Source organism: Protopterus annectens, chromosome 9.part0 (genome assembly GCF_019279795.1).
Source record: "Protopterus annectens isolate FY-2018-M chromosome 9.part0, PAN1.0, whole genome shotgun sequence".
NCBI classification, from domain to species: domain Eukaryota; kingdom Metazoa; phylum Chordata; order Ceratodontiformes; family Protopteridae; genus Protopterus; species Protopterus annectens.
This window is the reverse complement of record NC_056743.1, coordinates 1,477,461,622-1,477,473,916: the sequence shown is the minus strand read 5'-3', so window position 1 is coordinate 1,477,473,916 and position 12,295 is coordinate 1,477,461,622. Positions and strand designations below refer to the sequence as shown.

Sequence of the window (12,295 nt, the reverse complement as noted above, 5' to 3'; positions counted from 1 at the left end):
GGGAGGCAAATAGATCTATGTCTGGGCTCCCCCATTTGCTTGTCAACATGTTGAAAATCCGTGGTTCCAGTCTCCACTCGTGTGGGTCCATGAGATTACTGCTTAGTCCGTCTGCCAGTGTATTTAATTTTCTTGGCAGGAATTGAGCTTGTAGGTGCACTTGGTAGCTCAAGGCCGTGTTCCACAATGCCATGGCTAGTCTGCAGAGGGGGAAGGAATGTGTACCCCCCTGCTTGTTTATGTACCACATAACCATAGTGTTGTCCGTCTTTACTATTAGTTGTCCTGGAAGAATGTAGTCCTTGAAGGCTGTCAGAGCATTCTGTACAGCTAACTTTTCTTTCTGATTGATGTATAGGCGCATTTGACTCGGGTTCCATTTGCCCTGAATGCACTTCACTGCCAGGTGAGCTTCCCATGCATAGTCTGATGCGTCTGTAGTTAGGGTTTGGGCGGCAGGGGGTAGCGTGAATGGCAGTCCCTTGTCTTGGTGGCAGGCCTCTGCCCACCATAGGAACTCCAGGTGTAGGCAAGGTATGATAGGAATCATTGTTTCCAGGCAGTGACAATGTTGACTCCATAAACTTTAAGTACCACTGAAGTTTCCTCATATGCAGTCTTGCATATGGAATTAGAAGAATGCAGGAGGCCATGAACCCCAAGGCTTGCAGTGTCTTGCAGACAGCAGGGTTTTTGTGGCCACTTGTTTGAAGTAAGTTACCAAATGAATTTGCTTCTCTGGAATGAGGACCTTCTTCTCATGAGGAAAGCCATCTGGGCAGTTGTACTCAAGCCTGCACCCAGGAATGTGATCTGTTGAGAGGGTACCAGTTGTGATTTCTTTTCGTTGATGGTGTACGTTAGACAAGTTAAAACCCTTTTTACAAACACCAGATGATTTAGAAGTATGGCCTGGTTTTCTGCCTGAATTAGACAATCATCCAGGTATGGATATATTTGGATATTTCTTTGGCTGCAAAAAGCAATTACTGGAGCCAGGCACTTTGTGAATACCCTGGGCGCAGTAGATAAGCCAAAGGGTAGTGCAGAGAACTGATAATGCAAGTAGCCTGCTTTGAAGCGTAGGTATCTTCTGCAAGAGTCCCTGATTGGGATATGCAGGTAAGCTTCTTTTAAATCTAGAGTTGCCAACCAGGCATCTTTGTCTAGCATAGAAAGTAACTGGTGAAGGGTCAGCATTTTGAATTTTGGAATGTCCAGAAAGGTGTTTAGAGTAGACAGGTCCAGAATTGGATGCCATGATTTGTCTTTTCTGGGTACCAGGAATAGCCTGGAATAGAAACCTTGTCCCTTTTCCTCTTCTGGTACCGGTTGAATAGCCCCCATGTTTAAGAGGGAAAGTACTTGTTTCTGAGCCTCTGCCCACTGTTTTGGGGGCAGATCTGGCCATCCGTTTGGTGTTGGCAACGTGTGGAAATGAAATTTGTACCCCTGGGACAGTATATTTAAAACCCATTTGTTGTGGGTTATGAGTTCCCAGTTTTTTTGCATGAAAAGCAATCTTTCCTCCCAAAGGGGTGGCTGAAAGGAAAGTCATTAAGACTGTTTACCATAGGGGGGTCTTGTTATTTCCAGCTTTGGAAGTGGAGGTCCCCCATTGCTGAGGTCTGAGAGTCCCCTGGGACTGAAACCTGGTGCTTCTGTTGTGTCTGGATTTGGCTCGAGAGGATCTGGAAGGAGCTGGAAAGGACCAATTCTTGGTAGGCCAGTGCCTACTAAATCTTGGAGGTTGCACTTGCAAGAAGTGTTTTACAGTTTGCACAGATTTAGCTTTATCTTCCATCTTTTTTAAAACTTCTTCAGTCTTACTGCCAAACAGGCGGTCATGATTTAAAGGAGCATCCAACAAGTTTGCTTTAACATGATCAGGCAGAGATTGCTCTTTAAGCCAAGCATGCCTTCTAAGCACAGAGCCAGTAACAGCAGCCCTGCAAGAGGCCTCTAAAGAATCAAAACCACATTGCAAAGTATGTTTTCCAACTTGTTCAGCAGAATGCAATACATCCTGTAAATCTTTATTTTCCACACAGCCAGAAATCAACATCATTTTCTGTTTAAGCAGTCCAATAATATGCTGTTGATAGTTTAACATATGAAATTGGCAGTTTAAAGCCCTGATTGCCAAGGTTGCAGAAGTATAAACCTTTTTACCCCATCTATCCAGAGCCCTGGAGTCTCTATCAGAAGGAGTAGGATTTTTAGCAGTAGAAGCCTTAATGCCCTTAGGCCCTTGAGAAATGGTTTCAAGATCTGCAACAGGATTTTTGAAAAGGAACTTGTGGGACTCAGGAACCCTGTAGCATCTGTCAGGTTTACAAGGAGCTGGAGGCAGGGAATCAGGGGTCATACTGGGTTCCGAAAACACATCAACAATGTCTAGCACAGGAGGTATAGCCAAAGGCCTACACTGAGGTAAAATAAGAAAATCCCCAAGCCTCTTTTTTGAATCAGAGAATTCCTGACTTTTCCAGTGGAAATGCTCCCGTAAGGTATGTAAAGTTTCACCAAAAGAGAAATCCTCAAGGGAGGAAGCAGAGAGAATGGAATCCTCATAAGTAGGTATGGACAAATCCAAGTCATCAGAAGAAACAGAATCATGATCAGAAGATTAATAGTCAAGCTCAGGCCTAGGCGTCTTAGAAGGGGGGGGGGGTTGACTGCCCCTGATTAGAGTAATTAGATCTTCAACCATTTTGATCATTTGTTTTTTAGGCATAGGGGCCTGAACATGTGGCCTAGGCGTCATTTTTTTCGACACAGATCGAGATTTAGGCCTTAGTATTGAAGGTGGAGTTGGTTTGATATGCAAGTCTGTAGGCCTGAATACACCCTCAGAAACCGGTGCCTGCACAACGGCTCTGGACCCATCCAAGGTAGAGACATCCGCGGGTGCCATAGATGAAGTATCTCGTGGCATACCAGACTCCGAATGGGACTCAGTAGAGGCCTGCAAGTCAGTAGTAGTGGGTATCAGGGGCTGCGAAAGCACCTGAGTACTGGCGAACTGGCGACTGGCTTAGGAGAAGCGTCATCATCAATTTTGGACCTCAACGGCCTGTCTCTGTCTTTATCTTTGCATTTTTTTGAAATCCTGGTAGTCGGATGGCTAACTAATGTAATTTCTGGATAATTAAACAGAGAACCAAAATATTTAGAGCAAAAATGTACCGACGACGGATAGTGCGCTGATTAAATAAAGCACAAAACCGAAAGCAAGGTACGTCATGGTCAGGGCCTAGGCAAGGAATACAGTACAGATGAAAAACTTTGTGAGGTATTTGCTTTCCACAAGTAATGCAATTATTAACTATTAATGACATCGGTAAGGAGCAAGTACCCAATGGGGTACTTAGCTTTAGTTGAAGTCTTCGGTTCTGAAACTCGAAAATGTAAATTTCAGGAGTCAGCTGACTGGCACTTGCGAACTGCTTCTGCTTCGGGGACCGCACGGCAATAAAGACTGAGGTAATGACGTCGGCTGCATGTTTTATACCCCTGACGACCTGATGTCATGGAAGAAGGGACAGCAACCGATGCAGGACCCAAAACTTTGTTAATCAGGCCAAGTGAGGGCAACCTGCCAGCAGATTACCCCAAATGTAATGACTGCAACAGTGAAACACGAAGAACATCTAGGAATGGTGGGTTAACCATCAGAGCTTGCAGTTCCGAGACCCTCCTAGCCGAGGTCAGAGCCACCAACAGAATGGTTTTCTATGTGCAAAGCTTTAGGGGAGCTAGGGTGAATTTCTCCAGGACACAGTTAAGATCCCAGGGTGGAAGGGACAGTTTCCTGGGGGGTCTTAGCTGAAGTACCCCGTTGAGGAAGAGTCTCGAAGGTAGCCAGGATGGAAGGGGTGGGGCCAAAGGGAGGCAGGCAGAAATTGCAGACAAGGGTGCTTTTACGGAGGTGTAGGCCAAACCTGTCTGTAGTAGTTCACACAGGCAAGACAAGATTAGAGGGATGTCGCTTGTCAGCGGGTCCAGCTGTCTTTTGTGACACCATATGGAAAAACCTTTTCCACTTAGATAGGTAAGATTTTCTTGTGTTGGGTTTCCTGGCCTTCTGCAGGACATGGAGCACGTCCTCGGAGTACAGGTTTCTGAAGAGGATCATCCACAGGGTGAGGTGTAGAGGACTGCCACTGTGGATGTATCCGAGATCCCTTGTGCTGCGTGATCAGGTCCACTGAGGGGGGTAACTTGTGGTGACTGCCCTTGGAGAAATGGAGAACAAGGGGGAACCAGTGCTGTCTTGGCCAGTACGGAGTCACCAGCAAGATTTTCAGTTTGTCCTGTTGTATTTTCAGCAGCATCTTTTGAATCAGAGGGAAGGGGGGGGGGGGCGTACAGAAATTTCCCCTTCCAAGGAAATGAGAAGGCATCTGTTGCCAGTGCCTTGAGGTCTGGTATCCTGCTGCAAAAGCTGACTAGTTGTCTGTTGGTGGAGGAGGCAAACAGGTCTATTTGAGGTGTACCCCACCTGTGGACCAGATCAAGGAAGACCTCTCTGAGAAGCATCCATCCGTGGTTGTTTGTGATGGTTCTGCTGAGACAGTCTGCCTGGACATTGTGGAGGGAGGAGATGTAAACTGCCTGCAAGGTAATCCCCTGTGAAGAGGCCAGCTCTCAAACAATTAGAGCTAGTCTGCAAAGGAGGTAGAACTTTGCCCCTCCCGGTTTGTTGAGATATCACAGGATAATGGTATTGTCCGTAAAAATCTTTAGTGGCCCTGGATGGAGATAAGGTAGGATGTGCTCTAGTGAGTGTGCGATTGGCCACACCCTTGCACAGGTCTGTTGCCTAATGTGGCTCCCCAACCCAGATCTGAAGTGTCTGTATGCATGATCTGAGTAGGTGGGGGTGGTTGGAGAGACAGTCCTGAATTGATGGCCACTTGTACCAGCCAACATTGAATTTCTTGTTTCAAGCAAGGTAGGAGGGGGGGACCCTGAATTCCAGGGGGTGAGAATGTTGGGTCCAGACTGACAGAAGGTACCACTGTAGCTTCCTCATGTGCAGTCTTGCTAGGGGAAGCATGGGAACCAGTGACTGCCATGTAACCCAGGAGTCTCAGATACTGTTTGGCTGTCCGTTTTGATGCTTGGAGGATGCAACGCAGGTGATCCATGAAGGAAAATACCTTGTCTGGTGGAAGGCCGTCATGAGGTCTGTGCGAATCCTGCACCCCAGGAAGACAATGTCCTGAGTGGGCACCAGGTGAGATTTTTGGTAATTTATCTGAAATCCTACAGACTACAATAGGGTCAGAAGAAATTGAGTATGAACAGTTAAGGTCTTCTGATTGTCTGCCTGAATTAGCAGGTCATCCAAGTAGGGGAAAATTTGGATTCCCTGTCTCCTGCAGTAGACGACTGGAGCCAGACATTTTGTGAAGACCCTGGATGCAGTGGAAATCCCAAAGGGCAAGGCAGAAAATTGAAAGTGGGATGAGCCCATTAAAAATCTCAAGTATTTCCTGAATGTGGGCTTTATTGGGATGTGCAAATAAGCATCCTTTATGTCTAGGGTTGCCAAGAACCCTTGGGGCATGAGTAGGGGGAAGAGGTTGGTGAGAGTGTGCAATCTGAAGGTGGGGACCTTTAAGAAAGGGTTGATGGTAGTCAGACACTACCTGCCCTGTCTGGAAAGGAAGCCCTATGGCTGGGGGCTGGAGAAGCTCTAGCTGGAGAGGGCTGCTTTCTTGGATATCTCCTGGTCCTACTGGGAGCCATAGGTCGAGACGGTTTTCTTATGAATTGAGTCTTGGCAGGGCAGTTCCTATGGAACTTAGTAATAGGCGAGACTAGCAGGTGTTTTAGGTCCAGCATTTCCTTGCCTTTTTGTTGTAGGGACTTGAAGAGGTCAGCTACCTTACAGCCAAATAAGGCAGAGTGATCTAAGGGGGCATCAGTCAGTTTAGCCCTGAAATCATCAGGGAGAGGCTGAAGGCATAGCCAAGAATATCTCCTTAAGGCAGAAGCTGATGCAGCTGAGCAAGCTGAGGCTTCAGCTGCATCATCTGTTCACCTGAGAGGTTAGAGCTAGGAGGGAGGTCAGAGAGGCTTTGGCTGCACAATCTGGGATGTCGGCCAAGCCCTTGGAGGCTTTTTCTAGCGGGGCTAAGGAATACTTGGTCGTGTGAGTTTGATAGTTGGTGGCCCTGAAGGCCAGAGTGGCAGAAGTGTAAATCTTCTTGCCCAGATGCTCCATTGTCTTGCAATCCTTGTCAGCTGGGAGAATAGTAGTAGTGGGCAACAGTTTGGTAGCCCTATCAGTGGAGATGGAGATAGTGGCAGGGTTAGCTGGAGAGCACTATCAGAAACGTCTCTGTTTCTGGAACTTTGTACAGTCCATCAGCCCTGCATGTGGCTGGAGGCTGCGAGTCAGGGTTGAGGGATGCTCCAGAAAAGGCATCCAGTAAGGCAGTCAGAATATGAAGCACAGCTGAAGAGTTGGGAGTGTCCATCTGTATGAGGTCGTAGAACCTCTTCTGTACTTCAGTCATGACACTGGATCCCCACTTGAAGTGGTCTTTCATTTTATAACAGTCTCTCCCGAAGGTTAAATCCTCTGCTGGGGAGTCAGGGTCAATGGACTCCTCTTCAGGGGAGCCATAGCCCAGTGGAGAGGAGATCTGAGAAGTGTAGGAGAGAGTCCTCCAAGGAGGAGTCTGAAAGTTCCCCTTCGTCTCTCCTGGTAGTGTCCAAGGTCAGGGGCCTAGGGCTCAGGAGTGTAGAAACAATGGGAGGGCTTCCTGGGCGTAGGGCCATAAAAGCATTGAAGAGACTCCGACTGAAGGCTTGTCAATCAGGTGTGCTTTCAGGTGGTGGAGACAGAGGTTTTATCTTTTGTTTTTTCTTTAGCAGCCTAGCTGGTGTCCGGGTAGGAGAAGGCTTTGGGTCAGAGGGGTGGATGGGATCGGTGGAATCCGACAGGTCCACTGAGAAATCCTGTTCCCCTTGGCATGCCGGTAGTACCTCTACAGACGTGCCGTCCGCTCGAGATTGTGTGGCTTCCTCTTAGGTACCCACTTTATCTTGTATGGCGGAAGCAGATTCCTCTGCCAGGCCGATGTCGGCCACAGGCTGAGGTACAGTCACTAGAGGCACAGTGGAAGAGGTAGGCTGCATGGACTTGGGCCTCTTTGGCGGTTCTACTGGGGCATAGGAAGCACCTTCCATCGCTAACGCACGCTGCTTTAACCTCTGATTCTCAAGATAAAGGTTTAGAGCCTGCAATCGGCGACAAAGGGTCTTGGGTATGAACGCTTGACAGACAGGGCAAGACTCGTGGTCATGTTCTTAGCCCACGCAAAAAAAGGCACTGATCGTGAGTGTCCTTTTGGGGAATCAGCCAGCTACACTTACAATTGCCCCTTCCGGATGACATGAACAGACTACAATTAAAATTAAAGGGTACTTAATCTGATATTTTCAAAACAGATGTCCGTGGGTAGCAGGAACACCTGGCGTATGACTGGCGGCTAAAAAGTTCTGAGGGCTGGTGTGTACAGATGTCGCTTTTATGCCACACGTTCCTGCTGCCATGTCAGTCGCCCAATGCACTCTGAGGGACTGAAAAAGTTTGGAATACTGGCTAGACGTACATTTATTTATTTATTTATATTTATTTTATTTATTGACATTTGTTGACTGGGCTAGTCTAACTGGATATATGTCCAGTTTCAGTAGAGGCCCGGGGAGAAAAGCTCCAAGCATCAGCAGTGACAAAGAATACAATATATAGTAGTAGTCAAGTGAATTACAGTACAAAGGCTACATTGGTCAGAACAAAATTGTACTGAAAGCATGAAGGGTAAACCCACATGCAAAATACTGCAACATTGGAATAGAAGGACAACTAAGAGAGGAAAAAAGCCCTTTGATGTTGTGTCTTTCGGCTTTTAGGGGTCACCACAGCAGACCTCTGGTCCGCTAATGATCGGCAGTAGATTTTTACTTGACGAGTTGCCGGCTCTGATGCACAACCTTCAACGAAGGTACGCCCATTCATGAATGTCTCCACACACAAGATGCTCTAGCTGAGAATCGAACAGAACGTCTTACTGTGAGGCGACAACACTACTGCAGCACCACCACCGCAAAAAAAGCCCTTTGATAATATTTTGAAAACCGTAATAAAAATAATGCATACTATAAAGTTTCAAATGAAAGGATACAAGGTAAAAAAGGCTGTATCTTTTATAGCTTGAAAGACTACACATAAATCCATACAGAGGAGTCTATAAGAAACAGTACAAAAGGCTGCAAGTCTGTCCAGGTAACTATGATTTTTAAGGCATCTGATCTTTTAAGTTAAGAATCTCAGAGGTCTCTCAAGTCGAGTGATAAACAAATGCATGCCAAAAGGAACATTATATTCAATAACAGGTCGGATTTGATATTAATAAAGGAGAACTCAGACTTCCTTGGTTCTAGACGAGATGCCTTGGGAAATTAGATGAACCAGATAGAAGCTTTTCATAACTACTGCAAAGCTATGGTGATCAAAAGAAACCACAACTAATCACGAACAAACTTTGTAAAACAAAAAGCGAACTAGAAACCAATAAGAGCTGTAGAGAACAGATTTAATTTAGCGATAAAAATCACAAATATAACGCTTTCGGTAAATACTGTGCTTCACCTTCATCAGAATACAAAAAACAGGCTAAGGAATTACTCATCTTTTAAAAATATCGCCAAAAAGGTAGTTGAAAACGTCACTTCCGAAGAAGGCGTATCTACTACTTAGCATTCACAAAACAAGAGTTTTTTTATAATAAAAAACGTTGTTAAAAATATGTTTAAAAGTTAATATCTCCATATCTAAGAATGTATAATAAACAAATCTTCCATCTTAAACAGCACAAAACTATTAAATAACCGTTCATACAAATTCCAGCAGCAAAAGAAGGTTAAATCAATAGTGGTAACCTCATTATCGGAGAACTTCTTCGGAAGTGACGTTTTCAACTACCTTTTTGGCGATATTTTTAAAAGATGAGTAATTCCTTAGCCTGTTTTTTGTATTCTGATGAAGGTGAAGCACAGTCTTTACCGAAAGCGTTATATTTGTGATTTTTATCACTAAATTAAATCTGTTCTCTACCGCTCTTATTGGTTTCTAGTTCGCTTTTTGTTTTATGATGATCAAAAGATAATTAATTCTAAACAGTGCCTAGACTCCATATGGCACTGGAGGGGAGTGCCACGTACATGGTATTGAAAAAAAAGTTGTTTACCAAACTTAACTATACTACACTTTTTTTTACATTTAATTTGAGACCATTGCCCTTGCACTAATTAAAATGGTCTGACCATTGCAGCAATTGTTGAGTCATTGGAAGACTGAATACTAAACAGCCAATTTACAGTCATCTGAAAACTTGGATGATCATAGTCCAAGAATGCTGGCATGAAAGTCTAAGAAACAGGTGGCAAACAGGAGTACGCCCAACAATGAGCTTTGTGGTATTCCACCGATTACTTATTTGCAAAAGCAAAACAAGTCACTATGTCTCTCTATTCACATGGACTTTACCAATCAACCAGTTAGATATCCACCATACAACATAAGGATTTAAACTCAGATCTGTAAGTCTGTCAACAGTGCCAGCATGAATAACAGTGCCAAAGGCCTTGGGCAGGTCCAGAAATGCTGTCTGAACAGCATAACCATTATCCACTATTTTGCTGGCTTCTTCAAAGAAATTTATAATGTTACATACACAGCAGCTTCCTTTAACAAAGCAAAACTGATGAGGGCCCAGGGTTAAGGGACTTTAAATGTCTAGATTAATGAGGTCCAAGATAATAAATTCCACAGATTTAAATATCACTCTGACACTAAAGGGTCTACAATTACCAGGGTCTGTGGTTAAGCTACCCTTGTGTAATGGTATTAGCAATACTGTTTTCCAGGGTTCAGGAATATAACAGTGGACAGGCTTAGACTAGTTATAACTAAAAGGGGTGGAGTAAAAGTTGCAATATATCTTTCAGTTAGGATGTTAGCTATTTCTTTAAGGTAAGACTGGGTAGAATTATATTGAACAAGCCCTGAACATTGCTAGGTGTTAGATTGTAAACTGACAAGGTTACACAAAGATATATAGTTAATTATTGCATAAACAAGCATAAACTCATATTTGTTCTCTCCCTCCATATTCCCCCTGGAGACAATATCTCATCCCTTGAAGATATTCTTTCCTGGGTCTCTACCAACATTACTCACGAAATTCATAATCCTGGGAGATGTGAACATAAACAGGGTCACAATCCAATCTCCCACTAACTCACTCAATATTAACTTGTAAAACGTTACACAACTAATAATTCCACTACCAGGCCTTCCAAGAACTCCATTACAGGAAGTATAATAGACTGGATTCTTGTATCCCATCCACACTGTATCTCTGACAGTGGTATTCTCCCAGACACACTAGCTAACCACTTCCCCACTTTTGGCCACCATCTCCCCTCTTCCATACAACTAACTCATACCTATATTTCCACTCGCTACCTAAAGAACTTCAATTCTGAAACCTTCGCAAATGCACTAAAAAGCACAAATTGGAACCCATTAAAGACTCCTCCCCTATATACTGCTCTCTCCTACTTTAACTCTACTTTCACAAACCTGCTCAACTCCTTTGCCCCTCTAAAAACAAAATGTATAAAAAGTAACCCTGTACCCTGGTTAACAAAAAACACCCTAGTTATCATACGACTCCGTGACAAAGCCTGTGCACGTTACCATGAAAATAAAACCACTATCACTCTAAACTAATATAAAACACTACGAAATAAAGTCAAAAAATGTACTACCTCAGACCACAAAGCCTATTTCTCCACTCTCCAAACCAACCACATCACCAAACCCAAACTATTTTGGAAAGGAATCTCATCTCTCCTCAACCCAGGAAAAAGAAAAACCCTTGCCCCAACCCACATGCCTCTGACAGGGACTTAGCCACCCAATTTAACTCTTTCTTCACAGAGTCCATAAGCAAGCTAACATCATCCTTCACTAACACCTCTACAACCCCTCCTCAGCATGCACACATCCCTTCCTCCCCTAGCATCCCTTGCCCCCAACCTCCACCTTTCTCTATCAACCCCATCTCTATATCCACCAAAAAAAACCTTTTCCTAAAATTAAAACCTGTTCCAATGCCCCCAATGAAATTCCCTCCTACTTCCTAAAAGTAGTCGTAGAAGCCATTGCTTTCCCTATCAGCATACTAATTAAATCGGTCCATCTCAGAAAGCCAGGTCCTCCAGGTCTGGAAGAAAGCCTTTATTATTCCTCTACATAAAGGAAGTAATAATGGTATTATAAACTTCTGCCCTATTGCAATCTTATCCCCTATTTCTAAGCTTCTTGAAAAATGTATCCACCAACAACTCTTACCCCATCTCATCAACAGCTAGCTTCTTACCCCCACACAGCATGGATTCAGACCTGGTCATAGCACCTCCACTGCTTTCCTCTCCTTCCTTGAAACAATTAAAGCCCGTGATTCCAGCCATTTCGTGTCCACCCTTCTCCTCATCCTCTCCAAGGCATTTGACACTATTTCCCACAACCTGCTTCTTAATAACTCTCCAAACTAAACCTATCACCATCCTGTACCAAGTGGCTCTCCAGCTACCTCACAACCAGGCAACAAGCAGTCAAATGGAATAAACCACTTCACCCTTCCTTAATACTCCCACAGGTGCCCCCCAAGGTTCCATTTTAGGTCCCCTACTATTCAACATATTAACAACTTCTACCAAGCCATTCCAAACTCCAGCCTCATCCAATATGCTGACAATTCTACCATTATCTGCTCCTCCCCTTCGATCCCCACTCTAAATAAGCTTACCCAAACTGGCTTCCCCTCTACTGAGCAGTGGATGCTAGACAACCATCTGGCTCTTAATGCAACCAAAACTAAACTTATGTTGTTCACCGCCTCCCTAGATAAACACTCATTTATAATCAACAGCAAAAATAATACTCTCCTAGAAACAGTCTCTGACACTAAACTACTAGGAGTACTCACAGATGATCAACTAAAATTTGACAAACATTTACAAGTAAATATCAAAAAAACCCACAAAAAACTTGGCATGTTATACTGTATATATACATATAACATACATGTATATATACATGTGTTAATCCTTCAGATTCAGAAGAAGAATCAGAACAAACAGAAACCTGATCTGAAGATTCATAATCAGTGTCTTGCCTAGGCCTCTTATCTGGAGGGGGATGGGT

The 12,295-nt window shown here is 44.2% G+C and overlaps 1 protein-coding gene across 5 annotated transcripts in view; it reads right to left on the bottom strand.

Moving 5' to 3' along the window:
* Nucleotides 1-12,295, bottom strand: part of WIZ (WIZ zinc finger) — a 3,168,750-nt gene that overhangs the window by 2,812,211 nt on the left and 344,244 nt on the right. The gene's annotated exons all lie outside the window — the stretch shown is intronic.